Below are 14128 nucleotides of genomic sequence, written 5' to 3'. Positions count from 1 at the left end.
TTTTAGGGAAGTGTTTGTCCTAGGCAACAATCCTAGTTCTACCCTCCTTATCTTACAAATGAATTGTCTTATTCTCGTATACATGTTATGTATGTATGTTGTGTGTGTGTGTGTGTGTGTGTTCAGATGATGTTCTAGCTTTTGTTTAGCTATAAAAGAAAAATGAAGGGCTGAAGAGATGACTTGGTTGGTAAAGTGATTCACAGCCATATAAATCCTTGTGGTTTCAGCATGCAGCTGCAGGGAGTGTGCCCTGACATGATACCCGCTTAGCATGCCTTGACTCTCCTTTCCCTGAACCACCCTGTGGGCCTGAGTTCCTAGCACTCTCCAAGGTGGTAGGGTGGGGTCAATCCTCAGACCACACCAGAGAGCACAGCCACAGAGGAAGTTCGGCCGCCTTTTGTTAGTCCCAAAGACAGGGACTTCCTCGGTCTCCTTGGCCAGATTCTGAACTGGACATGGGATGAATGAATCCCAGGTCAAGGTCAACTGTCAAAGAGGAGGGGCCTATCCAGTGGGGATCAGGGAGGATGGGCATTTAGAGGAGCCTTATCTGCTGTGTGAGGCAGGAGGACCCCGGGAACCCAGGTGCCTCTTTCTTCCTGGCATCAGTTCCTCAAGGTCGGGAGATATTTTTTGACACTGTTGGATGATAAGAGAGCAGGCTTCAAAAAGATGAGGAGGGCCCTTAATTAACCCAGGTGTTCCTTCTCTTAACGAGCCCCCAAATGCCGACAACTGTAGCCTCACTAGGGGTCAGTTACGCGACCATCACTCACTGTTTCTGTCTGGAGGTGTGGTATTGGTGAAAGCTTCTTAGAGCAGAGACCAAACAATAGGAGACTTTAGGTCATCCAGTGGTCCTCTGGTCCCCACAGCAGGGATCCTACTGGGTTTGTCACATCCTGGATGTGGAGACAGTGGGGGCAAGTGTGATGTGACTTCTGAAGACTGCCATGATGTCCTCTTCAACAATCCATTCGGTTGTTAGCCGAGGAAGTCACAGTAAGGCACAGGAGAGGAGTCAGGCTCCCGAAGTCACGTATCCCAAGACCACAGGGCTCTGTTTCTTGCCTCAGTTGCCTGCCTTGCCTCTCAGTTCTGGTCTCACCAGGGACCTTGTCATTTCCCAACTTGGTTCAAAGTTACTGACACACTTTACTGTCATCCTCTCTTGCCTTTAATGGTTATCTCAGAGAATCACAGAGGTCTGCTTGGCACAAGCCCCTTCTCAGCACCTCATGGCTGTGGCTTTGCGAAATGAGATGAAATCTTGAAGCTTAATGCTTCCAGTACCTTGAGAATGACAGCCTACCTCATTCATATCCACCCGCTTATGGTTATTTTTCCCTAAGAGACCACTCTTATATTCGTGTGCTGGTCCCTGGCAACTTCCACGTCCTGCTGGGGTTTCAGCAACTAAGTATGGGATCCCACAGCTCTCCCCAAAACTCTAGGTCCTTCGACTGGGCCTTTCTACCACATGATCAAGTCATCAGCAGCTGCATGCAAGGTGTGGATACATCCTATGCGTGTCAGACAGAAGAGGCTGAAAGGGCCTTTCTGGAGAATATGCCAATGCCTAGGCTAGCAGCAAGATCCCCAGGTCAGCATGTGCAGGTGTCTGTGGGTATTCGGTTTAGAACATCCCACCAGCAGGAGGCATTTGATGCATGAGGACTTCAGTTGCGAGAGAGGGGTCCAATCCTTTTCAAAGGGAGGACACACCCATTCTGTAGACCCCAAAAGCCTAGCCACGTGGGAGGGGTGACCCTCTAAGTCAATTGTTCTTAACATTCCTGAGCTGTGACGCTTTAATACAGCTCCTCACGTTGCGGTGATCCCCAACCATAAAGTTACTTCATTGCTACGTCATAATCGTTATTTTTCTACTCTTATGAATCATAATGTAATTGTCTGATATGCAGGATATTTGATATGCGACCTCAAAGGGGTCACAACCCACAGGTTGAGAGCCGCAGTTCTAAGTAAAGGCAAGTGGATATATATAATAACCACGGTAGATATTTCACGGGGCTATGGCCCAGTTTCTGTCCGTGTGTGGAGAGCGTGTTGTGCCGCAGCCTAGGCTCTGACCCAAGTCTCCACTCAACCACTTGAAGCTGTGGGAGGGGAAAGGGCTTGCCACCTAGAAGATGAGGCTAAGGTGACTGCAGAGGCCCTGTCTTGCTTCAGGAAGAAGGAGAAAAGCCACTTGGTTGAACCTGCCAGAAGCCTTGGCAATCTAATGAGAAAATTGGATCTCATCTCATTCCTGGCAGGGTCTTTAATGGAAGGGAGCAATGAGGGGATTTCAGATGGGGCTCCTCAGTCAAACTCAACCCTCCTCCCATCTATGCACAGCGCCATCTTGGATGGTTTTGTTTTGGGTATGGCAATCCAGCAGAGAACTAAACACACATCATTTTCGGGGAAAAGACTGGTACCAATACAGAGGCGCTCAGAGGCTTATTACAGAACTGACAGTCTGGGTCAGGGGAGGCTCTTCCCAGCTAATAGCTGCTGATTCCTACTGCTCAGCATGCAGGAGGGACTACACTGGGTGGATTGACGATAGAATCTTAGAGTAGCTTTCTAGTGCTTTGTTCCTCTGTCTGGAGCAAGGTGTCAGACCTGGCCTGGGCACATTGAGCAATGCCATGGTTGAGGTCCTTTCAAGGATGGGCCTCCGGGTTTCCCAGGGACTAGAAGTGTCTTCTCCTCATACAGGCCTGTAAGTGGCACATTGAGATGGCAAAGGAAGCACTGTAGTGTCTCTAGAGCCTTGAATGCTGGGGGAGGAGGTTTGGAGCCAGGGGGTTAGGAAGGCCACTATGGGGCTGGGGAGCCATAGGACTGGGGGAAGCTGGCCCAGAACAAAAGTAGGATAGAGAAGTATCCAAACCCTGGAAATACCATCATGAGATCAGCAAGAGTAGGACAGATCCCTCCCCTCCTGCCGGGGGCCTGCATGCCCCCGTACAAGTAGCCCTGCACCCATAGGCCTGTGCCCCTACCTTTGACACACCCCCCCAGGAGGTCACATAGCCCAGTAGCCAGGTTTAAACTGCCTCTCCCTTTATAAGGTCATGTCGTCAGCACCTGGAATTCCTCCTTATGCAAATGAGGCATCCCCAGTGCCCTGGCCTGGGCCAGTGATGTACACTCACCCCCAAAAGCCCATCTCCATCCCCCAAAGGTTTAAGTAGCCCCCCATTAAACAAGATGTGTCTTTAAAGCTGCCTCCTAGGAGTCTGTTATTGTCATGATCAGAGCTGCCAGAAGGCCTCTCTTACTCCCCGCTGCTCCCACCTCCTTTTCCTCTCAGGATCCACTCACTGGTTGCTATCGGCTATCACTGGCCAACTGTGCTGTGGCCAAGGAAATGGTGCCTAAACGAAGGCTACTTATAGAAGTATTGTTGATGCTCTGACCATGGCAGCAGTTCCACCCAAAACTCCCTTCATGAGATGCATTCAAGGACTCTTAGAGGAGGGGAGGGGCAGAAAGGAGAAATGGGGGTGACATTTTAGGATCAGCTACACTGAGAACTTGTGAGACACCTGAACTTTCTAGCTCTACTGAAGTGCTAGAGAAGTCAGGGCAGGTTGATTTACAGCGCAAGCTTTGAGATACCAAGTAGCAAAGTTTGAAACATGGATAAATACATCAATGAAAATACAGAAAAGGAAATGAGGCCAGCATGTCATGTACCTAGCTGAACTCGGATAATAAGAAAGCCATATCAAACAGCAGATGCTAGGTACTGATTGTGATGGAGAAGGGGGTAAGAGAAAGAAAATCCTACCCCTAAATCTCTCTGAGACTGCCCCCCCAAGCCCTTGCATGTAGCTCCCACCGCGATGACCTTTAGTAAGCAAGGATGGAGCAATAACATCCCAGGGACTATGGAAACTGACTAGAAGTTGGGGAGGGGCATCAGAGGACCAGCGAAGAAGCTGCCAGAAAACCTTATGTCACAACCAGACCCAAGACACCATGCCTTCATTAGGAGCAGATCCCCCTTCTTGGCCCTCAAGAAGGCCAGGCTATGAGTGGATCAACCGTCCTAATTCTATCTAGAAGAAAAGCACCCCTTCCCAAGATGTCTAAACAGTTGTGACGTTTCCAGAGAGTCCCTGTAGTGCCTGCCTTATAAAGCTAGCCCACAGACGGCTGGAGTGCTGTGCCCACCACCTCCCAGGTGGAGCACACAAGCCAAACACACTTCACAGGCTGCTAGCAGGTGACCCGTCAGCCCGGAACTGTCCTGCATCCCCTCGGCATTCTTCACACTGTACCAGGCAGTTTTCTTCCTTAATACAAATTACAGACGTGCTTCCATGCCTCCCACATCTGGATTACGGTTTGCTTTCCTTCCTGTTCTGGGGCCAAGACAATTCCTTTTCATTTGAACTGTGTCGACTCCAGTTATGAGAACATTCCCCCCCTCTCCTTCCCCCCTACTCCTCTCCCCCACGCCCCAAACCTGCTTCTGCCTACTTCCCATCAGCTGTGTGTCCCGGGGATTGCATCTCTTGTGTTTTGAATAGCGTAGCAGTCAAGGAGTCCTTGACTGAGTACACACACACACATGGTCAGCTGCATCACCTCCTGACACCTACTGTCCTCAGGTCACCCCTGTAATGTCACATTCTGAAAGGAAACATCCAGAGTGAAGAGGGTCCAGTTCTGAGGCACCATGTGATCATGTGGGTCCTGTAGTGTCCCTGGCTCTGTTCAAGTGTCCACACAGTCTAGTCCCACCAGACCAATGCTTGTAGAAGAAGGGAAATGGCCCAAGGGTGTCAGGGTGTTGTACAGCTCTGTCCCTCCACTTGTACCCAGGTAGTTTGACTCTATCTATACATAATGTCTGTGTGTCTACAGGTGCTTGTGTGACAACTAGATGGCCCAGCATAGTTCCTTATCAGTGCACTTGATATGACACTGTGCCGCTGCACACTTCCATTGCCAGGCCTCTCTGCCAATCAGCCCTACCCTTCTCCAACATCCTATCACAGGAGATCTTAGGCTCTGTGCTGTACACTTAACTAAGGTGTCCTAGGAGGTGACAGCTGAAGATATTTGAGACTATACCTGCTTATAGCGTGACTAGCTGGTTGACTCAGCAAAGAAAAAGCATGCAAATTCAGGGGACAGGGTCCAGGAAAGCAAAACAGTTTTCAGCACCACTGAGGCTCAACTAAGAAGGACCCTCAGGAAGACAGAGATGTAGGGGCAAGACACAGAAGCAAGAAGTTTCTTGGTGCTAGAGAGAGCATCAGTGGACACTGTGTGATGCCATCTCCCGTGGTCTCACCCTGGATGCAGGGAGCCTTTTGGAGATCCTTGCTAAGACATCTCCTCAGGACAAGTGGTTCAGTTGACCTGCGGTGAAGCATGGCTCCTGGGCCAAGGAGACATTCACCCCAAGGATCCCCCTGGCCTCATGAGTCTGTACATCCCCTGTGTTGAGGAGGATGCAGGGTTTGGGCAGGATTGCCAGGCAGACATTGATTCACCCCAGTCCAGCTGAGGCTTACCTAACAAAGCTCTCATACTTCGTAGAGTGTTTGTATGGTTATGTTTTTGCGACGGTGTAGTTATCCATTTTCCCTGTAATTTTGGTTTGTAGCTTGTCACTTTGGTTTGGAGGTTTTCTTCTAGTAGCTTTTGTAAGGCCAGGTTTGTGGATAGGTACTGTTTGAATTTGGTTTTGTCATGGAATATCTTGTTTTCTCCATCAATAATTATTGATAGTTTCGTGGGGTGTAGTAGTCTGGCCTGGCATCTGTGGTCTCTCAGGCTTTGTAGGACCTCTGTCCAGGCCCTTCTGGCTTTTATGGTCTCTGCTGAGAAGTCGGGTATAATTCTGATAGGATTGCCATTATATGTTACTTGGCCTTTTTCTCTTGCCCAATTTAAATAAGGAGATGCATATAAACATACAAGAGGCCTACAGAGCACCAAATAGGATAGACCAGAAAAGAAAATCTTCCCGCCACATAATAATAAAAACACAAAATATATAGAACAAAGGAAAAAATATTAAAAGCGGCAAGAGAAAAACACTCTACTGCAACCAACATCAAAAACAAGGGACTAAACAGTCACTGGTCATTAATATCCCTCATCATTAATGGTCTTAATTCTCCAATAAAAAGGCACAAACTAACTGAATGGATGCATAAACAAGACCCAACATTCTTCTGCATTCAAAAAAACTGCATCTCAGCCACAAGGATAGACATTGCCTCAGGGTAAAAGGCTGGAAAAAGGTATTCTAAGCAAATGAACACAAGAAACAAGCTGGTGCAGCCATTTTAGTATCTAATAAAATAGACTTCCACCCAAAATCAATCAAAAGAGATGAAGGTGGTCACTTCATACTCATCAAAGGTAAAGTCAACCAAGAGGACATCACAATTCTAAACATCTATCTAAACATCTAAACATCTAAACACCAATACAAGGGCACCCACATTTGTAAAAGAACTACTAACAAAGCTTAAACCATACATCAATCCCCACACATGAATAGTGGGAGACTTTAACACCCCACTTCCACCAAAGGATAGGTCAGCGAAACAGAAACTAAACCAAGAAATAAGAACACTAACCAACATCATGAATCAAGTGGACCTAACAGATATCTACAGAACTTTTCACCCAAACACAAAGGATTATACCTTCTTCTCACAAAGATGATCATATAGTAGGTCACAAAGCAAGCCTCAGCAGATTCAAGGAGGTTGAAATAATACCTTGTGCCCTATCAGATCACCATGGCCTGAGGCTGGATGTCAACAACAACAGAAATATCAAAAAGCCTACACACACATAGAAACTGAACAGCTCTCTACTTAATGACACCTGGGTCAGGGAAGAAATAAAGAAAGAAATTAAGGACTTCCTCAAATTCAATGAAAATGAAAGAACAGCATACCCAAATCTGTGGGACACATTGAAAGCGGTGCTAAGAGGAAAATTCATAGCACTAAGTGCCTTTATAAAGAAATTTAAAACATCCCATATAAGCAACTTAATGACACATCTCGAAGCCCAGGAAAAAAAAAAAGCAGAAACATCCAAGAGGGGTAGACATCTGGAAATAATCAAACTCAGTGCTAAAATCAATAAATTAGAAATAAAGAGAACAATTCACAGAATCAACAAAACCAGGATCTGTTTCTTTGAGAAACAACAAAATAGAAAAACCATTAGCCAAACTAACTAAAAGGCAGAGAGATACTATCCAAATCAACAAAATCAGAAACGAAAAGGGAGACATAACAACAAACACTGAAGAAAGACAAAGAATCATAAGATCCTCCTTTAATGGCATGTAAGCCACAAAATTTGAAAATCTATGAGAAATGATCAATTTTCTTGATCGATTCCACTTGCCAAAACTGAATTAAGATCAGATAAACAAATTAAATAGTCCTATTTCTCCTACAGAAATAGAAGCCTTAATAGTCTCCCAACCAAAAAAAAAAAAAAAAAAAGCCCAGGGCCGGGTGGTTTCAGCACGGAATTCTACCAGACCTTCAAAGAAGAGCTAATACTGATAATCTTCAAGCTACTCCAAAAGATAGAAATGGGTGGAACATTACCAAATTCATTCTGTGAGGTCACAGCCACATTGATACCTAAACCCCACAAAGACCCAACAAAAAAGGAGAATTTCAGACCAATTTCTCTTATGAACACTGATGCAAAAATACTCAATAAAATACTCACAAACCAAATACAAGAACATATCAACTATATCATTCACCATGACCAGGTGGGCTTCATTCTAGGCATGAAAGGATGGTTTAATATATAGAAATCCATCAATGCAATCCACCATATAAACAAAACTGAAAGAAATAAAACCACATGATCATCTCCATAGATGCAGAAAAAGCACTTGACAAAATCCAACACCCATTCATGTTTAAAGTGTTGGAGAGATCGGGAATACAAGGCACATAGATAAGCATAATAAAGGCTATATACAGCAAGCCAATAGCCAACATCAACTCAAATGGAGAGATACCCAAGGAAATTCCTCTAAAACCGGGGGCCAGGCAAGGCTGCCCACTTTCTCCATATCTCTTCAATATAGTTCTTGAAGTTCAAGTCAGAGCAATAAGACAACACAAGGAGATTAAGGGGATCTAAATGGGAAAGGAGGAAGTCAAACTATCCCTATTTGCAGATGATATGATAGTGTACATAAATGACCCCCCCCAATATCTACCAGAGAACTCCTACAGCTGATACACACCTTTAGCAAAATGGCTGGATACAAAATTAACTTAAAAAAAAACTCAGTAGCCTTCATATATACAAATGACAATCATGCAGAGGAAGAAATTAGGAAACCTACATCCTTCATGATAGCCACAAGAAATATAAAATATCTAGGAGTAACTCTAACCAAGCAAGTGAAGGACTTGTTTGAAAAAAACTTCAAACCTCTGAAGAAAGATTGAAAATGACATCAGAAGATGGAAAGATCTCCCTTGTTCATTGATTGGGTGAATGAACATAGGAAAAATGGCCATCTTACCAAAAGCAATTTACACATTCAATGCAATCCCTATCAAAATACTCACACAATTTTTAAAGACATTGAAAGATCAATTCTCAACTTCATATGGAAAGACAAAAAACCCAGAGTAGCTAAAACAATCCTATACAATAAAAGATCCTCTGGAGGAATCTCCATACTTGATCTCAAGCTGTACTATAGCACAACAGTAATTAAAACAGCATGGTACTGGCATAGCAATAGGATGGTTGATCAATGGAATAGATTCGAAGACTCAGAAATAAATCCACACACATATGGTCACTTGATATTTGACAAAGAAGCCAAACCTGTTCAATGGAAAAAGGATAGCATCTTCAACAAATGGTGCTGGTCTAACTGGATATCTACATATAGAAAAAACGCAATTAAACCCATATTTATCACCATGCACAAAACTCAAGTCCAAGTGGATTAAAGACCTCAACATAAAACCAGAGACAGTAAATTGGTTAGAAGAAAAAGTGGGGAAGAGCCTGGAACACATTGGCACAGGAGATAACTTCCTGAACAGAATACCAACAGCCCAGGCCTTACGGTCAACAATTAATAAATGGGACTTCATGAGGCTGAGAAGTTTCTGGAAGCCAGGGGACACTGTCAAGAGAACAAAGTGACACCCTACAGACTGGGAAAAGATCTTCACCAACCCTTCATCTGACAAAGGTCTAATATCCAAAATATATAAAGAACTCAAGAAATTAAACGCCACCAAACCAAATAACCCTATTAAGAAATGGGGCTCAGCAGGCATTAATGTCAACAATTAATAAATGGGACCTCATGAGGCTGAGAAGCTTCTGTAAGGCAGGAGACACTGTCAAGAGAACAAAGCGACAGCCTACAGACTGGGAAAAGATCTTCACCAACCCTACATCTGACAAAGGTCTAATATCCAAAATATATAAAGAACTCAAGAAATTAAATACCACCAAACCAAATAACCCAATAGAGAAATGGGGCATGGAACTAAACAGAGAATTCTCAACAGAGGAATATCAAATGGCTGAGAAACACTTAAAGAAATGCTCAACCTCCTTAATCATCAGGGAAATGCAAATCAAAACAACGCTGAGATTCCATCTTACACCCATCAGGATGGCTAAGATCAAAAATTCAAGCAACACCACATGCTGGCGAGGATGTGGGGAGAGAGGAACACTCCTTCATTGCTGGTGGGAATGCAAACTAGTACAACCACTTTGGAAATCTATCTGGTGCTATCTCAGAAAAATGGGAATAGGGCTTCCTCAAGACCCAGCTATTCCACTCCTTGGAATATACCCAGAAGATGCTCCAGCACACAGCAAGAAAATTTGCTCAACCATGTTCATAGCAGCCTTATTCATAATAGCCAGAACATGGAAACAGCCTAAGTGTCCCTCAGTAGAAGAATGAATAAAGAAACTATGGTACATATACACTATGGAATACTATTCAGCTATTAAAAACAAGGAATTCCCGAAATTTGTGGATAAATGGATTGAGCTAGAAATGATCATAATGAGTGAGTTAACCTAGAAGCAGAAAGACTCAAATGGTATATACTCACTTATATCTGCATATTAGCCCAACGGGCATGTCCCACGAAAGCCTTCACTTACCAGGAAACTGCGACAGAGGAGAGGACATTCTAGTGGGACTCTAGATGAGAGAATCATGGGAGAAAGGCAAAGTAGAAGGACCCAGAGGGTCCTAGAAGCCTACAAGTAGAACATTATGATAGGCAGATTTGGGCACAGGGGTCCCGCTCAAACTAAGGCACCAGCCAAGGACAATACAGGCGGTAAACCTTAAGCCCCTACCCAGATCTAGCCAATGGACAGAACACTCTCCACAGTTGAGTGGAGAGTGGGATATTACTTTCTCACATACTCTGGTGCCTCACCTTTGACCATGTCCCCTGGACGGGGAGACTTGGTGGCAATCAGAGGAAGGACAGCAGGTTACCAAGAAGAGACTTGATACCCTATGATCATATAGAGGGGAAGGTAATCCCCCTCAGGAACAGTCATAGGGGAGGGGAATAAGGGGAAATTGGGAGGGAGGGAAGAATGGGAGGATACAAGGGATGGGATAACCATTGAGATGTAACAAGAATAAATTAATAAAGGAGGAAAAAAAAAGAAATGGGGCTCAGAACTAAACAGAGAATTCTCAACAGAGGAATATCGAATGGCTGAGAAACACTTAAAGAAGTGCTCGACCTCCTTAGTCATCAGAGAAATGCAAATCAAAACGACTCTGAGATTCCACCTTACACCCATCAGAATGGCTAAGATGAAAAACTCAAGTGACACCACATGCTGGCGAGGATGTGGAGAAAGAGGAACACTCCTTCATTGCTGGTGGGAGTGCAAACTTGTACACCCACTTTGGAAATCTATCTGGTACTTTCTCAGAAAACTGGCAATAGGGCTTCCTTAAGGCCCAGCTATTCCACTCCTTGGAATATACCCAGAAGATGCTCCATTTGACAAAATCCAACAACAAGGACATATGCTCAATCATGTTCATAGCAGCCTTATTCATAATAGCCAGAACATGGGAACAGCATAAGTGTCCCTCAGTAGAAGAATGGATAAAGAAACTGTGGTACATATACACCATGAATACTACTCAGATATTAAAAAGAAGGAAATCCCAAAATTTGTGGACAAATGGACAGAACTAGAAATGATCATACTGAGTTAGTTAACCCAGAAGCAGAAAGACTTACATGGTATATACTCACTTATAATTGGACACTAGCCCAAAAGGCATGTCACATGAAAGTCTTCACTTACCAGGAGATTGGGATAGATGTGAGGACATCCTACTGGGACTCTAGGTAAGAGAAATATAGGAGAGTAGGGAAATAGAAGGATCCAGAGGGTCCTAGAAACCTACAAGAAGAACACCATGATGGCTAGATCAGGGCCCAGGGGGGTCTGCACAAACTACTGCACCAACCAAGGACAATACAAGCAGTAAACATCAAACCTCTACTCAGATCTAGCCAATGGACAGGACATTCTCCACAGTTGTGTGGAGAGCGAGGACTGACTCTGACATGAACTCTGGTGCCCCATATTTGACCACTTCCCCTTGATGGGGAGGCCTGGTGGCACTCGGAGAAAGAATAAGCAGGCTACTAAGATGAGACTTGATAGCCTATGACCATATAGTGGGGGATGAGGTCCCCCTAGGCCACAGACCTAGGGGAGGGGAATAGGGTGAAAGGGGGGGTGGGGGGGTGGGGAGGCAGGGAGGAATGGGAGGATAGAAGGGATGAGATAACAATTGAGATGTAATCTAAATAAATCAATAATAATAATAATAATAATAATAATAATAATAATAATAATAATAATGAAGACTCAAGCCATTCACTAGGACCTCTCCTTATTAGTACCAGGTCACCAGGGACTAGTGCATCAGTGACCTGGGGACCATTCTCAACATAAGTGAAAGGACAGAGTTGGACTGCCCACTCTATCCATTTTGGGGTTTTACATCTCTGAAGCAGGTTGGCCTTTGGCTTTGCTGGGAGTGCAGGCCTTCCCTTTTCTAAGCAGTCTGTATGCACAGCCCCGGGCCCCACCCCACCCCCTACCCCTGACCGTCCTGAACTAAGGTGACTAGGGGACTTCAGAGAAGGATTATGTGGTTTGGCGGGTGGGGGTTGGAGGTGGGGAGGGTTGCTACTTCCCAACAAAGACACTACTCAGACAACAGACTTCCTTGGGAAAATTGTAGCCAGCAGGCTAGGAGGAGGCCTAATGCTGGCAGGGTTTATTGGCTTCGACTCACAATAGTGTTTGTTTTTGTAGGTAATTAGAGTTCAGTAGCAAGCTATAAAGAATTCTCCAAGAAACTGTACAGTCTATATAGCTAAAGGGCACTGAGGTACACTTGTGTCTAGCCATTCATCTCTGCAGACCCCCTGTGGTAAAGCAGCCAGTGTTTGACCCAACAAGTTATCAAGAGAAAAAGGTCTCTGTGCTCTCATACTCAAAGAAGAAATACCTTGACGTAGCGTATGTGTGCCCCAGCCTTGGACAGACCATGGTTCTTGGTGCTGCCACAGGTCACGGCAAGTCATAGACCAGTAGCTCAAATCATCTTTTTTTAAAATCTTATATATCTATATGGGTGCCAGTGTGAGTTTCTGCACATTACATCCATATATGGTTGGGTCTATGGTTGGGAGCAGCCAGATTGAACCCGGATCCTCTGCAGAGAGCAGCACATGTTCTTAACTACTGTCCAATGGCTCATTGGCTTTGAGGCAGCATAGTGTTTGTTTTTGTGGGTAATTACAGTTCACTCCCAGGTACTGAGATAGGCTGGTTCTTTAACAGCCAGAAATGTCCTTCAAGGCCATGGTGATCAATGCCCGTCCCACGCCCCTTGACCCTAGTGATTCACTTGGGCACCGAGTTTTAACCATTGGAAAGCAGTGATATAAATGCAATGACAAATAATAATAATAATAATGTGGGCCAAGTATTGCCACCGGCAGTCAAGAAGCAACACAGCGCATGAAGCAAGGGTGTATGTCAGGGCCAAGCTTAGCTGGCTATGTTAGAGCCAGGTCGATAAATACTGTGTTCCGTGTGCTACACATACAACATCCACACCGTATGTCGTATGTTCTCCCTCATGGTATCCAGCAAGTCCAAACCTCCTACAAATGGCACCAGATAAGTAGAACAAAAGAGGAACAAAGGCCTGAGCTATCGCTATCGCTATCGCCTTAGGAAAACAACTGCTTTTCCATCCCTTGTATACACTGGCTTTCCTCTCGCAATAACTGGCCATTAACAGTTAAGGACCAGGCCCCTTCCTGTGGAGGTCATTAGAAAACATTTACGACCATTTCCCTGGGACTAGATTTCCATTTATGTTCTATACAATCCAATATAAAATTTCCCACTGTTCTGCATGCTCAGGTTTCCTTGGCTTATTTTTTTTTTAACGTTCTTACACAGTCATATCACAGTTTTCCCCTTCAGAGAAACATAAAACAGACATCCTTTCTACCAGAAAGGCTGAACTCTAAGGCCACGTTTGTAGAACAGGCTGGCTATCTGCCCCTAAGGCTTCCTGCAGGTGATCACAACCCTTCTAACACCCAGTTTCCTCCTCTGAAAATGCAGGAGGCTTCCCCAGGAGTCTCCTGAAGGCACCTTTGGGCTCTAGTGATTTAAGAGTTAGTTCGTATAAAAGGAGAGACTTTCCATGTGTCAAGGTAGCTGCTCCTGATTCTTCCGAACCAAACCGAGACACTGCATTCTACATTCTGAAAGTTGGGCCTTTTGACAGAACTGAAAAGAAAATAGAAAGCAGATACTCCAAAGATAAATCCAACCATTTTTGCAGAGTGCATTAGAGGACTCTGCAGCGCTAGGAAAAGCAGTCCGAGTAACCAAGGCGCCCAGGAAGACCTCACTGCTGGCGCTGAGGACACATAAACATCATATTAACATTGCCATACTGTCGCTCTGCAAGGCAGCTTTTTTTATTACAGAAGCGGTGGGGACACGGAGCTTCTGTGTC

The 14128-nt window shown here is 44.8% G+C and overlaps 1 protein-coding gene across 2 annotated transcripts in view; it reads right to left on the bottom strand.

Annotated features, from left to right (window-relative positions):
* ADAMTS17 (ADAM metallopeptidase with thrombospondin type 1 motif 17) overlaps positions 1–14128 on the bottom strand; it is a 290517-nt gene that overhangs the window by 154931 nt on the left and 121458 nt on the right. The window lies entirely within an intron of this gene.

The sequence above is a fragment of the Acomys minous genome (assembly GCF_964271855.1).
Source record: "Acomys minous genome assembly, chromosome: 2".
NCBI lineage: Eukaryota > Metazoa > Chordata > Mammalia > Rodentia > Muridae > Acomys > Acomys minous.
Note: the sequence above shows the minus strand (reverse complement) of the source record. Positions and strands in the feature narration are given on the sequence as shown.